Raw genomic sequence first — 18,434 nt, 5'->3', positions numbered from 1 at the left:
TTCGCGGAAGGTGTATGGCTGCTACCTAGCGCCCGACTTAGCCTACAGCACTAGACACACATCTCAGCGTCCTGTAGCTGTGCCTGCCAGTACGGCGCCGTGCGCCTGCCTTGCGCTTTCCATACCCGAGTCTGGGTGGTTAGTGGCGTCCGTTAGTGCGGCATCGCTCGCACTCTTGTGCACTTATACTTCTTAAAGTTCTCTACACACCCAGTTGCGGTGTTACGCCAGCAAGGGTCTAATCGGGCTCCAATCCCTTCTGGGGTTAAGTCCGCTGACCACTTGCTCGCGCACTAGTGCGGTACTGCGGTCCTGTGGATTAACAGGATCGCTTTCTTCACGCTGGGTGAGGTTTAACCCACGCGTGTATCCTTTAGTGTACCGCCATATTGTCCGTCTTGCTAGCTGCAGGGTCTTTTACCTGCACGGTGGACCTCGGACTGCGAACGCACCTAGTTTCGTACCATCTATACATGGTGCGTTCCGCCAGTCCTTAACATAATACTAGCGCCAAGGTCTGGCTAGTATGGCGGACATTCAGCAATCTTTGCGGTATATCCAGCAGTTGGAGGGTAGGTTGAAGGTTCTCGAGAACTCAACCTCAGCTGTGGATGTTACCGCAGTTGCTGTAAAGGCTGCTGGCGTGGCGGCAGCAACCTTGTCCACTGCCACCCCTGTTCCGACATTATCCCGCCTCCCGTTGCCAGAAAAATTTTCTGGAGATTGCAAAACTTGTAGGGGATTCGTGAGTCAGTGCTCTATCCACCTCGAGCTCCTGGCTGCACGTTTTCCTACAGAGCGGGCTAAGGTGGGATTTATTGTCTCGCTGTTGTCGGACAGGGCGTTGGAGTGGGCTACGCCGCTGTGGGAGCGTGATGATCATGTGGTGCAGAGTGCTCCGTTGTTTCTGGGCACGCTGAAAAAGGTCTTTCTAGGACCTCAACTCACCCATGATACAGCGCTCCAACTACTGGCATTAACTCAGGGTGAGTCCTTGGTCAGCCATTTTTCCGTCCGATTCCGTACGTTAGCTTCCGAGCTGGAGTGGTCGGATAAAGCCCTTATCCCCATATTCTGGAGGGGCCTGGCTGACCATGTTAAGGACGCTCTGGCCACTAGGGAGATTCCTGCCACACTGGAGGAGTTAATATCTATTTCTACTCGTATAGACCTCCGTTTTAACGAGCGGAGGTTGGAACGAGCCCAGTGTAGGCAGAGGTTTCGGCTGGCTCCTACCTTCGCCAAACCTTTGAAATCTCCAGTCCAGACATCTGAGTCACATGAGACCTTGGAGGTGACACGAGCGGGATCCAAGTCTCAGTCCGCTCGTGCACATAAGGTTCGTCATGTTCGCCAGCAGTCAGGACGTCTTGCCTCCAAGAGTCCTCAGCGGTCGGGGAAACGTCAGCGTCTAGTGGCAGTTGGAGGAGGTACACTAGACACGGCGACGTTTGCCTCAAAGTTGTCCTTCAAGGGGACAATTACCATAGGCCCATCCACTCTCACGGTCGAGCTATGCTTGGACTCTGGGGCAGAGGGTAACTTTATGTCCTCCGCCTTTGCCCAGCGTCACGCAATACCCTTGGTGATGCTCGCCCAGCCAGTGACCGTTCGAGTGGTAAATGGGTCAACACTACCTTCACAGATTACTCACCAAACCATTCCTTTCACCCTATCTGTGTCTCCATCACATCAGGAGATAATCTCCCTATTAGTCATTCCTGAGGGAATTGATGAGGTCCTGTTGGGGATGCCATGGCTTCGCTACCATTCTCCTCATATTGAGTGGTCCTCTGGGAGAATTTTGGGATGGAGTAAATCCTGTGAGGGTAGATGTCAGAGGGAGTGCGTTCAGGTTGCTTCTACACAGGTACCCGCAGATCTTTCCTCTCTCCCCAAGCACTATTGGTCCCATGCAGACGTGTTCTCCAAAAGAGCTGCGGAGACCCTTCCGCCTCACCGCCCCTATGACTGTCCTATTGACCTCTTGCCTGGTGCTGAGCCTCCCCGGGGTCGAGTCTACCCGTTATCTCTCCCGGAGACGGAGGCAATGTCCCAGTATATTCAGGAGAATCTGGCAAGAGGATTCATTAGGAAGTCAGTGTCACCGGCAGGGGCTGGGTTCTTCTTCGTACAGAAGAAGACTGGAGACTTACGTCCATGCATAGACTACAGGGGTCTTAACGCAATTACCGTTAAGAACAAGTACCCATTACCCCTGATATCTGAGCTCTTTGATAGGCTACGGGGAGCAAAGGTATTTACAAAGTTAGATCTGCGGGGTGCTTACAACCTGATTCGCATCCGTGAGGGGGATGAATGGAAGACGGCTTTTAACACCAGGGATGGGCACTATGAATATCTAGTGATGCCCTTTGGGCTCTGTAATGCCCCAGCCGTTTTCCAAGACTTTGTGAACGACATCTTTCGGGATATGCTCACCACCTCGGTCGTAGTCTATCTGGATGACATTCTCATCTACTCTCCAGATATAGACTCCCATCGGAGAGATGTTCGCAAAGTCTTCGACCTCTTACGGGCAAACTCCCTCTACGCTAAGTTGGAGAAGTGTGTGTTTGAGCAGGAGTCCTTGCCTTTCCTTGGATATATCATTTCTGCCCAGGGTTTGGCTATGGATCCTGCCAAGCTACAGGCTGTAATGGACTGGCAGGAACCCCATTCTCTTAAAGCGGTGCAGCGCATTATGGGGTTCATTAATTATTATCGCCAGTTCATTCCACACTTCTCAACTTTGGTAGCTCCCTTGGTCGCCCTCACCAAGAAGGGAGCAAATCCCAAGTTGTGGTCAGAGGAGGTCTCCAAGGCCTTTCTCTCGATTAAGTCACACTTCGCTAGCGCTCCCATCCTACATCGCCCCGATGTAGATAAACCATTCATCTTGGAGGTGGATGCCTCATCCGTTGGTGCTGGAGCAGTCCTTTTCCAAAAGGATGCTCAAGGTCGGAAGCATCCTTGCTTCTTCTTCTCCAAGACCTTCACACCAGCGGAGAGGAATTATTCCATCGGGGACAGGGAGTTGCTAGCTATGAAGTTGGCTTTTTCAGAGTGGAGACACCTCTTGGAGGGAGCTCGCTTTCCCTTCCAAGTCTTCACTGACCACAAGAACTTGGTGTATATACAGACGGCCCAGCGGCTGAATTCTCGCCAGGCTAGATGGTCCCTGTTCTTCTCCCGGTTCCATTTTACTCTTCATTTTCTCTCCGGGGAGAAGAACGTTCGTGCCGACGCTCTCTCCCGCTCCGTAGTGTCATCTGAGGAGGAGGAGGAGGAGCCTCGGCTTATTGTCCCTTCTGAGAGCCTGAGAACTGTAGCTCCGGTTTCGCTAGAGTCTGTGCCCCCGGGCAAGACTTTCGTGCCAGCTAACTTGCGACCGGAGGTTCTCTCTTGGGCTCACTCCTCCAGAGTGGGGGGGCATTTTGGGACAAAGAGGACATCAGAGCTTTTGGCGAGAACATACTGGTGGCCGCATATGGCCCGAGATGTCAGGGACTACATTCAGGCGTGCGTTTCTTGCGCCCAGAATCGGTCTCCTCGGCAACGGCCTGCTGGGTTGCTTTACCCTCTACCGGTGGCAGACAGGCCCTGGGAGATGGTCGGAATGGACTTTGTGGTGGGTCTACCCAAGTCGCGTGGCTGCTCCATTATTTGGGTTGTCACTGACCATTTCTCTAAGATGGTGCATTTGGTGCCGCTTCCTCGGTTACCCTCAGCACGGGCCTTGGCGGTGTTGTTCGTTAAACACATTTTCCGTTTGCATGGTATGCCTGATAAGATTGTCAGCGATCGGGGTCCCCAGTTCGCATCTCGGTTTTGGAGAGAGCTCTGCCGTTTACTCAGCATAGAGTTAAACCTCTCCTCTGCTTACCATCCCGAGACGAATGGGTTGGTGGAGAGAACCAACCAGACTCTGGTGACATATTTGCGACATTTCGTCTCTGCTAGGCAGGATGACTGGGCATCTTTGCTACCTTGGGCGGAATTTGCCCTGAACAACGACGTAGCCGATTCCACTGGTCAAACTCCTTTTCTCCTTAATTACGGCCAGCATCCGCGTGTCCCTGTGCCCATGCCCGTGTCCTCCACCGATTCTAGGGTGGCAGACTGGGCGGTGGAGGCACGTGACATCTGGGACCGCACACAGGATGCTATCCGGGCCTCCAAGGAGAGAATGAGGGTTTCGGCTGATACACACCGGCGCCCCGCTCCGGTCTTTGCTCCCGGCGACTTAGTGTGGCTCTCCGCCCGTAACATCAGGCTGCGAGTTGAGTCCACTAAGTTTGCTCCTCGCTACATTGGCCCGTTTAAAGTTCTGGAACAGGTCAACCCTGTGGTTTACCGTTTGGCCATTCCTCCACGCCTTGGTATCACCGATACCTTTCACGTTTCCCTCTTAAAGCCCGTTCGCTTGTCTCGGTTTTCTGAGTCTTCTGCTGGGACATCGGGTTCATCCACGGATGAATTTGAGGTGAATGCTATTGTGGGAAGCAAGGTGGTACGTGGCAAAAAATTTTATTTGGTGGATTGGAAGGGTCATGGTCCAGAGGATAGAACCTGGGAGCCTGTGGAGCACATTCGGGCTCCGCAGCTCATTGCTGCCTTTGAACGTAGCGAGGCCCAAGGAGGGGGGGGCCCTAGGAGGGGGGGTAATGTTAGGGGTCGAGTTCCCGCTTCTGCACTGGGGGAATCTCGAGCCACTTCCGCTGCGGTCTCCCATTCTTGTCCAGCCGCAGTGGAGCCTGCTCAGCAAGGACGTCGGTCCCAGCGTCTTGCTCATTCTCACTCTGTTCAGAGAGTTAGTGCTGCTTCTCCAGTCTCTGCCATTAAAGTCAGTACTGGTCAGCAGCGAGCGGACTTCTCTGGGACTAAGTCCTTGTCTGCATGTACTGAGCATGCCCAGCGTAAGGTCTCCCGTTGGAGATCGAGGGTCATGTGCTCAGGCTCTGCAGCACATTCCATTGGTCCTCTTGGCAGGTCCTAGAAGGGCAAAAGTGCTGTGGCCACTTCCTGTGCTGCTCCTATATAAACTGCGCATGACCGCACGGCCATGCGCTAGTATTGTCTAACAATTGTTGATGTGTGTATGTTGTGAGTGCAAGTCGTCCTTTGAAATCCCTTCCCTATTGAATGTCTGTTCGCGGAAGGTGTATGGCTGCTACCTAGCGCCCGACTTAGCCTACAGCACTAGACACACATCTCAGCGTCCTGTAGCTGTGCCTGCCAGTACGGCGCCGTGCGCCTGCCTTGCGCTTTCCATACCCGAGTCTGGGTGGTTAGTGGCGTCCGTTAGTGCGGCATCGCTCGCACTCTTGTGCACTTATACTTCTTAAAGTTCTCTACACACCCAGTTGCGGTGTTACGCCAGCAAGGGTCTAATCGGGCTCCAATCCCTTCTGGGGTTAAGTCCGCTGACCACTTGCTCGCGCACTAGTGCGGTACTGCGGTCCTGTGGATTAACAGGATCGCTTTCTTCACGCTGGGTGAGGTTTAACCCACGCGTGTATCCTTTAGTGTACCGCCATATTGTCCGTCTTGCTAGCTGCAGGGTCTTTTACCTGCACGGTGGACCTCGGACTGCGAACGCACCTAGTTTCGTACCATCTATACATGGTGCGTTCCGCCAGTCCTTAACACATGCCCAGGAACATACTTCATCTACTTCTGATAGGAATATGGGTATAATTATTGTTCTGTATGGGGATTATGGGTGAAATATCACAAATACACATGCTCAGGAACATATTTCATCTACTTCTGATAGGAATATGGGTATAATTATTGTTCTGTATGGGGATTATGGGTGAAATATCACAAATACACATGCCCAGGAACATACTTCATCTACTTCTGATAGGAATATGGGTATAATTATTGTTCTGTATGGGGATTATGGGTGAAATATCACAAATACACATGCCCAGGAACATACTTCATCTACTTCTGATAGGAATATGGGTATAATTATTGTTCTGTATGGAGATTATGGGTGAAATATCACAAATACACATGCCCAGGAACATATTTCATCTACTTCTGATAGGAATATGGGTATAATTATTGTTCTGTATGGAGATTATGGTTGAAATATCACAAATACACATGCCCAGGAACATACTTCATCTACTTCTGATAGGAATATGGGTATAATTATTGTTCTGTATGGAGATTATGGGTGAAATATCACAAATACACATGCCCAGGAACATATTTCATCTACTTCTGATAGGAATATGGGTATAATTATTGTTCTGTATGGGGATTATGGGTGAAATATCACAAATACACATGCCCAGGAACATACTTCATCTACTTCTGATAGGAATATGGGTATAATTATTGTTCTGTATGGAGATTATGGGTGAAATATCACAAATACACATGCCCAGGAACATATTTCATCTACTTCTGATAGGAATATGGGTATAATTATTGTTCTGTATGGGGATTATGGGTGAAATATCACAAATACACATGCCCAGGAACATACTTCATCTACTTCTGATAGGAATATGGGTATATCTATCAATCTGTATGGGGATTATGGGTGAAATTTCACAAATACACATGCCCAGGAACATACTTCATCTACTTCTGATAGGAATATGGGTATATCTATCGATCTGTATGGGGATTATGGGTGAAATATCACAAATACACATGCCCAGGAACATACTTCATCTACTTCTGATAGGAATATGGGTATATCTATCGATCTGTATGGGGATTATGGGTGAAATATCACAAATACACATGCTCAGGAACATACTTCATCTACTTCTGATAGGAAAATGGGTATAATTATTGTTCTGTACGGGGATTATGGGTGAAATATCACAAATACACATGCCCAGGAACATACTTCATCTACTTCTGATAGGAATATGGGTATAATTATTGTTCTGTATGGAGATTATGGGTGAAATATCACAAATACACATGCCCAGGAACATACTTCATCTACTTCTGATAGGAATATGGGTATATCTTTCGATCTGTATGGGGATTATGGGTGAAATATCACAAATACACATGCCCAGGAACATACTTCATCTACTTCTGATAGGAATATGGGTATATCTATCGATCTGTATGGGGATTATGGGTGAAATATCACAAATACACATGCCCAGGAACATACTTCATCTACTTCTGATAGGAATATGGGTATAATTATTGTTCTGTATGGGGATTATGGGTGAAATATCACAAATACACATGCTCAGGAACATATTTCATCTACTTCTGATAGGAATATGGGTATAATTATTGTTCTGTATGGGGATTATGGGTGAAATATCACAAATACACATGCCCAGGAACATACTTCATCTACTTCTGATAGGAATATGGGTATATCTATCGATCTGTATGGGGATTATGGGTGAAATATCACAAATACACATGCTCAGGAACATACTTCATCTACTTCTGATAGGAAAATGGGTATAATTATTGTTCTGTATGGGGATTATGGGTGAAATATCACAAATACACATGCCCAGGAACATACTTCATCTACTTCTGATAAGAATATGGGTATAATTATTGTTATGTATGGAGATTATGGGTGAAATATCACAAATACACATGCCCAGGAACATATTTCATCTACTTCTGATAGGAATATGGGTATAATTATTGTTCTGTATGGGGATTATGGGTGAAATATCACAAATACACATGCCCAGGAACATACTTCATCTACTTCTGATAGGAATATGGGTATATCTATCGATCTGTATGGGGATTATGGGTGAAATATCACAAATACACATGCTCAGGAACATACTTCATCTACTTCTGATAGGAAAATGGGTATAATTATTGTTCTGTATGGGGATTATGGGTGAAATATCACAAATACACATGCCCAGGAGCATACTTCATCTACTTCTGATAGGAATATGGGTATAATTATTGTTCTGTATGGAGATTATGGGTGAAATATCACAAATACACATGCCCAGGAACATATTTCATCTACTTCTGATAGGAATATGGGTATAATTATTGTTCTGTATGGGGATTATGGGTGAATTATCACAAATACACATGCCCAGGAACATACTTCATCTACTTCTGATAGGAATATGGGTATATCTATCGATCTGTATGGGGATTATGGGTGAAATATCACAAATACACATGCTCAGGAACATACTTCATCTACTTCTGATAGGAAAATGGGTATAATTATTGTTCTGTATGGGGATTATGGGTGAAATATCACAAATACACATGCCCAGGAACATACTTCATCTACTTCTGATAGGAATATGGGTATAATTATTGTTCTGTATGGAGATTATGGGTGAAATATCACAAATACACATGCCCAGGAACATATTTCATCTACTTCTGATAGGAATATGGGTACAATTATTGTTCTGTATGGGGATTATGGGTGAAATATCACAAATACACATGCCCAGGAACATACTTCATCTACTTCTGATAGGAATATGGGTATATCTATCGATCTGTATGGGGATTATGGGTGAAATATCACAAATACACATGCCCAGGAACATTCTTCATCTACTTCTGATAGGAATATGGGTATATCTATCGATCTGTATGGGGATTATGGGTGAAATATCACAAATACACATGCCCAGGAACATACTTCATCTACTTCTGATAGGAATATGGGTATAATTATTGTTCTGTATGGAGATTATGGGTGAAATATCACAAATACACATGCCCAGGAACATATTTCATCTACTTCTGATAGGAATATGGGTATAATTATTGTTCTGTATGGGGATTATGGGTGAAATATCACAAATACACATGCCCAGGAACATACTTCATCTACTTCTGATAGGAATATGGGTATATCTATCGATCTGTATGGGGATTATGGGTGAAATATCACAAATACACATGCTCAGGAACATACTTCATCTACTTCTGATAGGAAAATGGGTATAATTATTGTTCTGTATGGGGATTATGGGTGAAATATCACAAATACACATGCCCAGGAACATACTTCATCTACTTCTGATAGGAATATGGGTATAATTATTGTTCTGTATGGAGATTATGGGTGAAATATCACAAATACACATGCCCAGGAACATATTTCATCTACTTCTGATAGGAATATGGGTATAATTATTGTTCTGTATGGGGATTATGGGTGAAATATCACAAATACACATGCCCAGGAACATACTTCATCTACTTCTGATAGGAATATGGGTATATCTATCGATCTGTATGGGGATTATGGGTGAAATATCACAAATACACATGCCCAGGAACATACTTCATCTACTTCTGATAGGAATATGGGTATATCTATCGATCTGTATGGGGATTATGGGTGAAATATCACAAATACACATGCCCAGGAACATACTTCATCTACTTCTGATAGGAATATGGGTATAATTATTGTTCTGTATGGAGATTATGGGTGAAATATCACAAATACACATGCCCAGGAACATATTTCATCTACTTCTGATAGGAATATGGGTATAATTATTGTTCTGTATGGGGATTATGGGTGAAATATCACAAATACACATGCCCAGGAACATACTTCATCTACTTCTGATAGGAATATGGGTATATCTATCGATCTGTATGGGGATTATGGGTGAAATATCACAAATACACATGCCCAGGAACATACTTCATCTACTTCTGATAGGAATATGGGTATATCTATCGATCTGTATGGGGATTATGGGTAAAATATCACAAATACACATGCCCAGGAACATACTTCATCTACTTCTGATAGGAATATGGGTATAATTATTGTTCTGTATGGGGATTATGGGTGAAATATCACAAATACACATGCCCAGGAACATACTTCATCTACTTCTGATAGGAATATGGGTATAATTATTGTTCTGTATGGGGATTATGGGTGAAATATCACAAATACACATGCCCAGGAACATACTTCATCTACTTCTGATAGGAATATGGGTATAATTATTGTTCTGTATGGAGATTATGGGTGAAATATCACAAATACACATGCCCAGGAACATATTTCATCTACTTCTGATAGGAATATGGGTATAATTATTGTTCTGTATGGAGATTATGGGTGAAATATCACAAATACACATGCCCAGGAACATATTTCATCTACTTCTGATAGGAATATGGGTATAATTATTGTTCTGTATGGGGATTATGGGTGAAATATCACAAATACACATGCCCAGGAACATACTTCATGTACTTCTGATAGGAATATGGGTATAATTATTGTTCTGTATGGAGATTATGGGTGAAATATCACAAATACACATGCCCAGGAACATATTTCATCTACTTCTGATAGGAATATGGGTATAATTATTGTTCTGTATGGGGATTATGGGTGAAATATCACAAATACACATGCCCAGGAACATACTTCATCTACTTCTGATAGGAATATGGGTATATCTATCGATCTGTATGGGGATTATGGGTGAAATATCACAAATACACATGCCCAGGAACACACTTCATCTACTTCTGATAGGAATATGGGTATATCTATCGATCTGTATGGGGATTATGGGTGAAATATCACAAATACACATGCTCAGGAACATACTTCATCTACTTCTGATAGGAAAATGGGTATAATTATTGTTCTGTATGGGGATTATGGGTGAAATATCACAAATACACATGCCCAGGAACATACTTCATCTACTTCTGATAGGAATATGGGTATAATTATTGTTCTGTATGGAGATTATGGGTGAAATATCACAAATACACATGCCCAGGAACATATTTCATCTACTTCTGATAGGAATATGGGTATAATTATTGTTCTGTATGGGGATTATGGGTGAAATATCACAAATACACATGCCCAGGAACATACTTCATCTACTTCTGATAGGAATATGGGTATATCTATCGATCTGTATGGGGATTATGGGTGAAATATCACAAATACACATGCCCAGGAACATACTTCATCTACTTCTGATAGGAATATGGGTATATCTATCGATCTGTATGGGGATTATGGGTGAAATATCACAAATACACATGCCCAGGAACATACTTCATCTACTTCTGATAGGAATATGGGTATAATTATTGTTCTGTATGGGGATTATGGGTGAAATATCACAAATACACATGCTCAGGAACATATTTCATCTACTTCTGATAGGAATATGGGTATAATTATTGTTCTGTATGGGGATTATGGGTGAAATATCACAAATACACATGCCCAGGAACATACTTCATCTACTTCTGATAGGAATATGGGTATAATTATTGTTCTGTATGGGGATTATGGGTGAAATATCACAAATACACATGCCCAGGAACATACTTCATCTACTTCTGATAGGAATGTGGGTATAATTATTGTTCTGTATGGAGATTATGGGTGAAATATCACAAATACACATGACCAGGAACATATTTCATCTACTTCTGATAGGAATATGGGTATAATTATTGTTCTGTATGGGGATTATGGGTGAAGTATCACAAATACACATGCCCAGGAACATACTTCATCTACTTCTGATAGGAATATGGGTATATCTATCGATCTGTATGGGGATTATGGGTGAAATTTCACAAATACACATGCCCAGGAACATACTTCATCTACTTCTGATAGGAATATGGGTATATCTATCGATCTGTATGGGGATTATGGGTGAAATATCACAAATACACATGCCCAGGAACATACTTCATCTACTTCTGATAGGAATATGGGTATATCTATCGATCTGTATGGGGGTTATGGGTGAAATATCACAAATACACATGCTCAGGAACATACTTCATCTACTTCTGATAGGAAAATGGGTATAATTATTGTTCTGTATGGGGATTATGGGTGAAATATCACAAATACACATGCCCAGGAACATACTTCATCTACTTCTGATAGGAATATGGGTATAATTATTGTTCTGTATGGAGATTATGGGTGAAATATCACAAATACACATGCCCAGGAACATACTTCATCTACTTCTGATAGGAATATGGGTATATCTATCGATCTGTATGGGGATTATGGGTGAAATATCACAAATACACATGCCCAGGAACATACTTCATCTACTTCTGATAGGAATATGGGTACAATTATTGTTCTGTATGGAGATTATGGGTGAAATATCACAAATACACATGCCCAGGAACATATTTCATCTACTTCTGATAGGAATATGGGTATAATTATTGTTCTGTATGGGGATTATGGGTGAAATATCACAGATACACATGCCCAGGAACATACTTCATCTACTTCTGATAGGAATATGGGTATATCTATCGATCTGTATGGGGATTATGGGTGAAATATCACAAATACACATGCTCAGGAACATACTTCATCTACTTCTGATAGGAAAATGGGTATAGTTATTGTTCTGTATGGGGATTATGGGTGAAATATCACAAATACACATGCTCAGGAACATACTTCATATACTTCTGATAGGAATATGGGTATAATTATTGTTCTGTATGGAGATTATGGGTGAAATATCACAAATACACATGCCCAGGAACATATTTCATCTACTTCTGATAGGAATATGGGTATAATTATTGTTCTGTATGGGGATTATGGGTGAAATATCACAAATACACATGCCCAGGAGCATACTTCATCTACTTCTGATAGGAATATGGGTATATCTATCGGTCTGTATGGGGATTATGGGTGAAATATCACAAATACACATGCCCAGGAACATATTTCATCTACTTCTGATAGGAATATGGGTATAATTATTGTTCTGTATGGGGATTATGGGTGAAATATCACAAATACACATGCCCAGGAACATACTTCATCTACTTCTGATAGGAATATGGGTATAATTATTGTTCTGTATGGGGATTATGGGTGAAATATCACAAATACACATGCCCAGGAACATACTTCATCTACTTCTGATAGGAATATGGGTATAATTATTGTTCTGTATGGAGATTATGGGTGAAATATAACAAATACACATGCCCAGGAACATATTTCATCTACTTCTGATAGGAATATGGGTATAATTATTGTTCTGTATGGGGATTATGGGTGAAATATCACAAATACACATGCCCAGGAACATACTTCATCTTCTTCTGATAGGAATATGGGTATAATTATTGTTCTGTATGGAGATTATGGGTGAAATATCACAAATACACATGCCCAGGAACATATTTAATCTACTTCTGATAGGAATATGGGTATAATTATTGTTCTGTATGGGGATTATGTGTGAAATATCACAAATACACATGCCCAGGAACATACTTCATCTACTTCTGATAGGAATATGGGTATATCTATCGATCTGTATGGGGATTATGGGTGAAATATCACAAATACACATGCCCAGGAACATACTTCATCTACTTCTGATAGGAATATGGGTATATCTATCGATCTGTATGGGGATTATGGGTGAAATATCACAAATACACATGCCCAGGAAAATACTTCATCTACTTCTGATAGGAATATGGGTATATCTATCGATCTGTATGGGGATTATGGGTGAAATATCACAAATACACATGCTCAGGAACATACTTCATCTACTTCTGATAGGAAAATGGGTATAATTATTGTTCTGTATGGGGATTATGGGTGAAATATCACAAATACACATGCCCAGGAACATACTTCATCTACTTCTGATAGGAATATGGGTATAATTATTGTTCTGTATGGAGATTATGGGTGAAATATCACAAATACACATGCCCAGGAACATATTTCATCTACTTCTGATAGGAATATGGGTATTATTATTGTTCTCTATGGGGATTATGGGTGAAATATCACAAATACATATGCCCAAGAACATACTTCATCTACTTCTGATAGGAATATGGGTATAATTATTGTTCTGTATGGAGATTATGGGTGAAATATCACAAATACACATGCCCAGGAACATATTTCATCTACTTCTGATAAAAATATGGGTATAATTATTGTTCTGTATGGGGATTTTGGGTGAAATATCACAAATACACATGCCCAGGAACATACTTCATCTACTTCTGATAGGAATATGGGTATATCTATCGATCTGTATGGGGATTATGGGTGAAATATCACAAATACACATGCCCAGGAACATACTTCATCTACTTCTGATAGGAATATGGGTATATCTATCGATCTGTATGGGGATTATGGGTGAAATATCACAAATACACATGCTCAGGAACATACTTCATCTACTTCTGATAGGAAAATGGGTATAATTATTGTTCTGTATGGGGATTATGGGTGAAATATCACAAATACACATGCCCAGGAACATATTTCATCTACTTCTGATAAAAATATGGGTATAATTATTGTTCTGTATGGGGATTTTGGGTGAAATATCACAAATACACATGCCCAGGAACATACTTCATCTACTTCTGATAGGAATATGGGTATATCTATCGATCTGTATGGGGATTATGGGTGAAATATCACAAATACACATGCCCAGGAACATACTTCATCTACTTCTGATAGGAATATGGGTATATCTATCGATCTGTATGGGGATTATGGGTGAAATATCACAAATACACATGCTCAGGAACATACTTCATCTACTTCTGATAGGAAAATGGGTATAATTATTGTTCTGTATGGGGATTATGGGTGAAATATCACAAATACACATGCCCAGGAACATACTTCATCTACTTCTGATAGGAATATGGGTATAATTATTGTTCTGTATGGAGATTATGGGTGAAATATCACAAATACACATGCCCAGGAACATATTTCATCTACTTCTGATAGGAATATGGGTATAATTATTGTTCTGTATGGGGATTATGGGTGAAATATCACAAATACACATGCCCAGGAACATACTTCATCTACTTCTGATAGGAATATGGGTATATCTATCGATCTGTATGGGGATTATGGGTGAAATATCACAAATACACATGCCCAGGAACATACTTCATCTACTTCTGATAGGAATATGGGTATATCTATCGATCTGTATGGGGATTATGGGTGAAATATCACAAATACACATGCTCAGGAACATACTTCATCTACTTCTGATAGGAAAATGGGTATAATTATTGTTCTGTATGGGGATTATGGGTGAAATATCACAAATACACATGCCCAGGAACATACTTCATCTACTTCTGATAGGAATATGGGTATAATTATTGTTCTGTATGGAGATTATGGGTGAAATATCACAAATACACATGCCCAGGAACATATTTCATCTACTTCTGATAGGAATATGGGTATAATTATTGTTCTGTATGGGGATTATGGGTGAAATATCACAAATACACATGCCCAGGAACATACTTCATCTACTTCTGATAGGAATATGGGTATATCTATCGATCTGTATGGGGATTATGGGTGAAATATCACAAATACACATGCCCAGGAACATACTTCATCTACTTCTGATAGGAATATGGGTATATCTATCGATCTGTATGGGGATTATGGGTGAAATATCACAAATACACATGCCCAGGAACATACTTCATCTGCTTCTGATAGGAATATGGGTATAATTATTGTTCTGTATGGAGATTATGGGTGAAATATCACAAATACACATGCCCAGGAACATATTTCATCTACTTCTGATAGGAATATGGGTATAATTATTGTTCTGTATGGGGATTATGGGTGAAATATCACAAATACACATGCCCAGGAACATACTTCATCTACTTCTGATAGGAATATGGGTATATCTATCGATCTGTATGGGGATTATGGGTGAAATATCACAAATACACATGCCCAGGAACATACTTCATCTACTTCTGATAGGAATATGGGTATATCTATCGATCTGTATGGGGATTATGGGTAAAATATCACAAATACACATGCCCAGGAACATACTTCATCTACTTCTGATAGGAATATGGGTATATCTATCGATCTGTATGGGGATTATGGGTGAAATATCACAAATACACATGCCCAGGAACATACTTCATCTACTTCTGATAGGAATATGGGTATAATTATTGTTCTGTATGGGGATTATGGGTGAAATATCACAAATACACATGCCCAGGAACATACTTCATCTACTTCTGATAGGAATATGGGTATAATTATTGTTCTGTATGGGGATTATGGGTGAAATATCACAAATACACATGCCCAGGAACATACTTCATCTACTTCTGATAGGAATATGGGTATAATTATTGTTCTGTATGGAGATTATGGGTGAAATATCACAAATACACATGCCCAGGAACATATTTCATCTACTTCTGATAGGAATATGGGTATAATTATTGTTCTGTATGGGGATTATGGGTGAAATATCACAAATACACATGCCCAGGAACATACTTCATCTACTTCTGATAGGAATATGGGTATAATTATTGTTCTGTATGGAGATTATGGGTGAAATATCACAAATACACATGCCCAGGAACATATTTCATCTACTTCTGATAGGAATATGGGTATAATTATTGTTCTGTATGGGGATTATGGGTGAAATATCACAAATACACATGCCCAGGAACATACTTCATCTACTTCTGATAGGAATATGGGTATATCTATCGATCTGTATGGGGATTATGGGTGAAATATCACAAATACACATGCCCAGGAACATACTTCATCTACTTCTGATAGGAATATGGGTATATCTATCGATCTGTATGGGGATTATGGGTGAAATATCACAAATACACATGCCCAGGAACATACTTCATCTACTTCTGATAGGAATATGGGTATAATTATTGTTCTGTATGGGGATTATGGGTGAAATATCACAAATACACATGCTCAGGAACATATTTCATCTACTTCTGATAGGAATATGGGTATAATTATTGTTCTGTATGGGGATTATGGGTGAAATATCACAAATACACATGCCCAGGAACATACTTCATCTACTTCTGATAGGAATATGGGTATATCTATCGATCTGTATGGGGATTATGGGTGAAATATCACAAATACACATGCTCAGGAACATACTTCATCTACTTCTGATAGGAAAATGGGTATAATTATTGTTCTGTATGGGGATTATGGGTGAAATATCACAAATACACATGCCCAGGAACATACTTCATCTACTTCTGATAGGAATATGGGTATAATTATTGTTCTGTATGGAGATTATGGGTGAAATATCACAAATACACATGCCCAGGAACATATTTCATCTACTTCTGATAGGAATATGGGTATAATTATTGTTCTGTATGGGGATTATGGGTGAAATATCACAAATACACATGCCCAGGAACATACTTCATCTACTTCTGATAGGAATATGGGTATATCTATCGATCTGTATGGGGATTATGGGTGAAATATCACAAATACACATGCCCAGGAACATTCTTCATCTACTTCTGATAGGAATATGGGTATATCTATCGATCTGTATGGGGATTATGGGTGAAATATCACAAATGCACATGCCCAGGAACATACTTCATCTACTTCTGATAGGAATATGGGTATAATTATTGTTCTGTATGGAGATTATGGGTGAAATATCACAAATACACATGCCCAGGAACATATTTCATCTACTTCTGATAGGAATATGGGTATAATTATTGTTCTGTATGGGGATTATGGGTGAAATATCACAAATACACATGCCCAGGAACATACTTCATCTACTTCTGATAGGAATATGGGTATATCTATCGATCTGTATGGGGATTATGGGTGAAATATCACAAATACACATACTCAGGAACATATTTCATCTACTTCTGATAGGAATATGGGTATAATTATTGTTCTGTATGGGGATTATGGGTGAAATATCACAAATACACATGCCCAGGAACATATTTCATCTACTTCTGATAGGAATATGGGTATAATTATTGTTCTGTATGGGGATTATGGGTGAAATATCACAAATACACATGCCCAGGAACATACTTCATCTACTTCTGATAGGAATATGGGTATAATTATTGTTCTGTATGGAGATTATGGGTGAAATATCACAAATACACATGCCCAGGAACATATTTCATCTACTTCTGATAGGAATATGGGTATAATTATTGTTCTGTATGGGGATTATGGGTGAAATATCACAAATACACATGCCCAGGAACATACTTCATGTACTTCTGATAGGAATATGGGTATAATTATTGTTCTGTATGGAGATTATGGGTGAAATATCACAAATACACATGCCCAGGAACATATTTCATCTACTTCTGATAGGAATATGGGTATAATTATTGTTCTGTATGGGGATTATGGGTGAAATATCACAAATACACATGCCCAGGGACATACTTCATCTACTTCTGATAGGAATATGGGTATATCTATCGATCTGTATGGGGATTATGGGTGAAATATCACAAATACACATGCCCAGGAACATTCTTCATCTACTTCTGATAGGAATATG

This window comes from Ranitomeya imitator, chromosome 2, assembly GCF_032444005.1.
Source record: "Ranitomeya imitator isolate aRanImi1 chromosome 2, aRanImi1.pri, whole genome shotgun sequence".
Lineage (NCBI taxonomy): Eukaryota > Metazoa > Chordata > Amphibia > Anura > Dendrobatidae > Ranitomeya > Ranitomeya imitator.
This window is presented reverse-complemented; position numbering follows the sequence as displayed.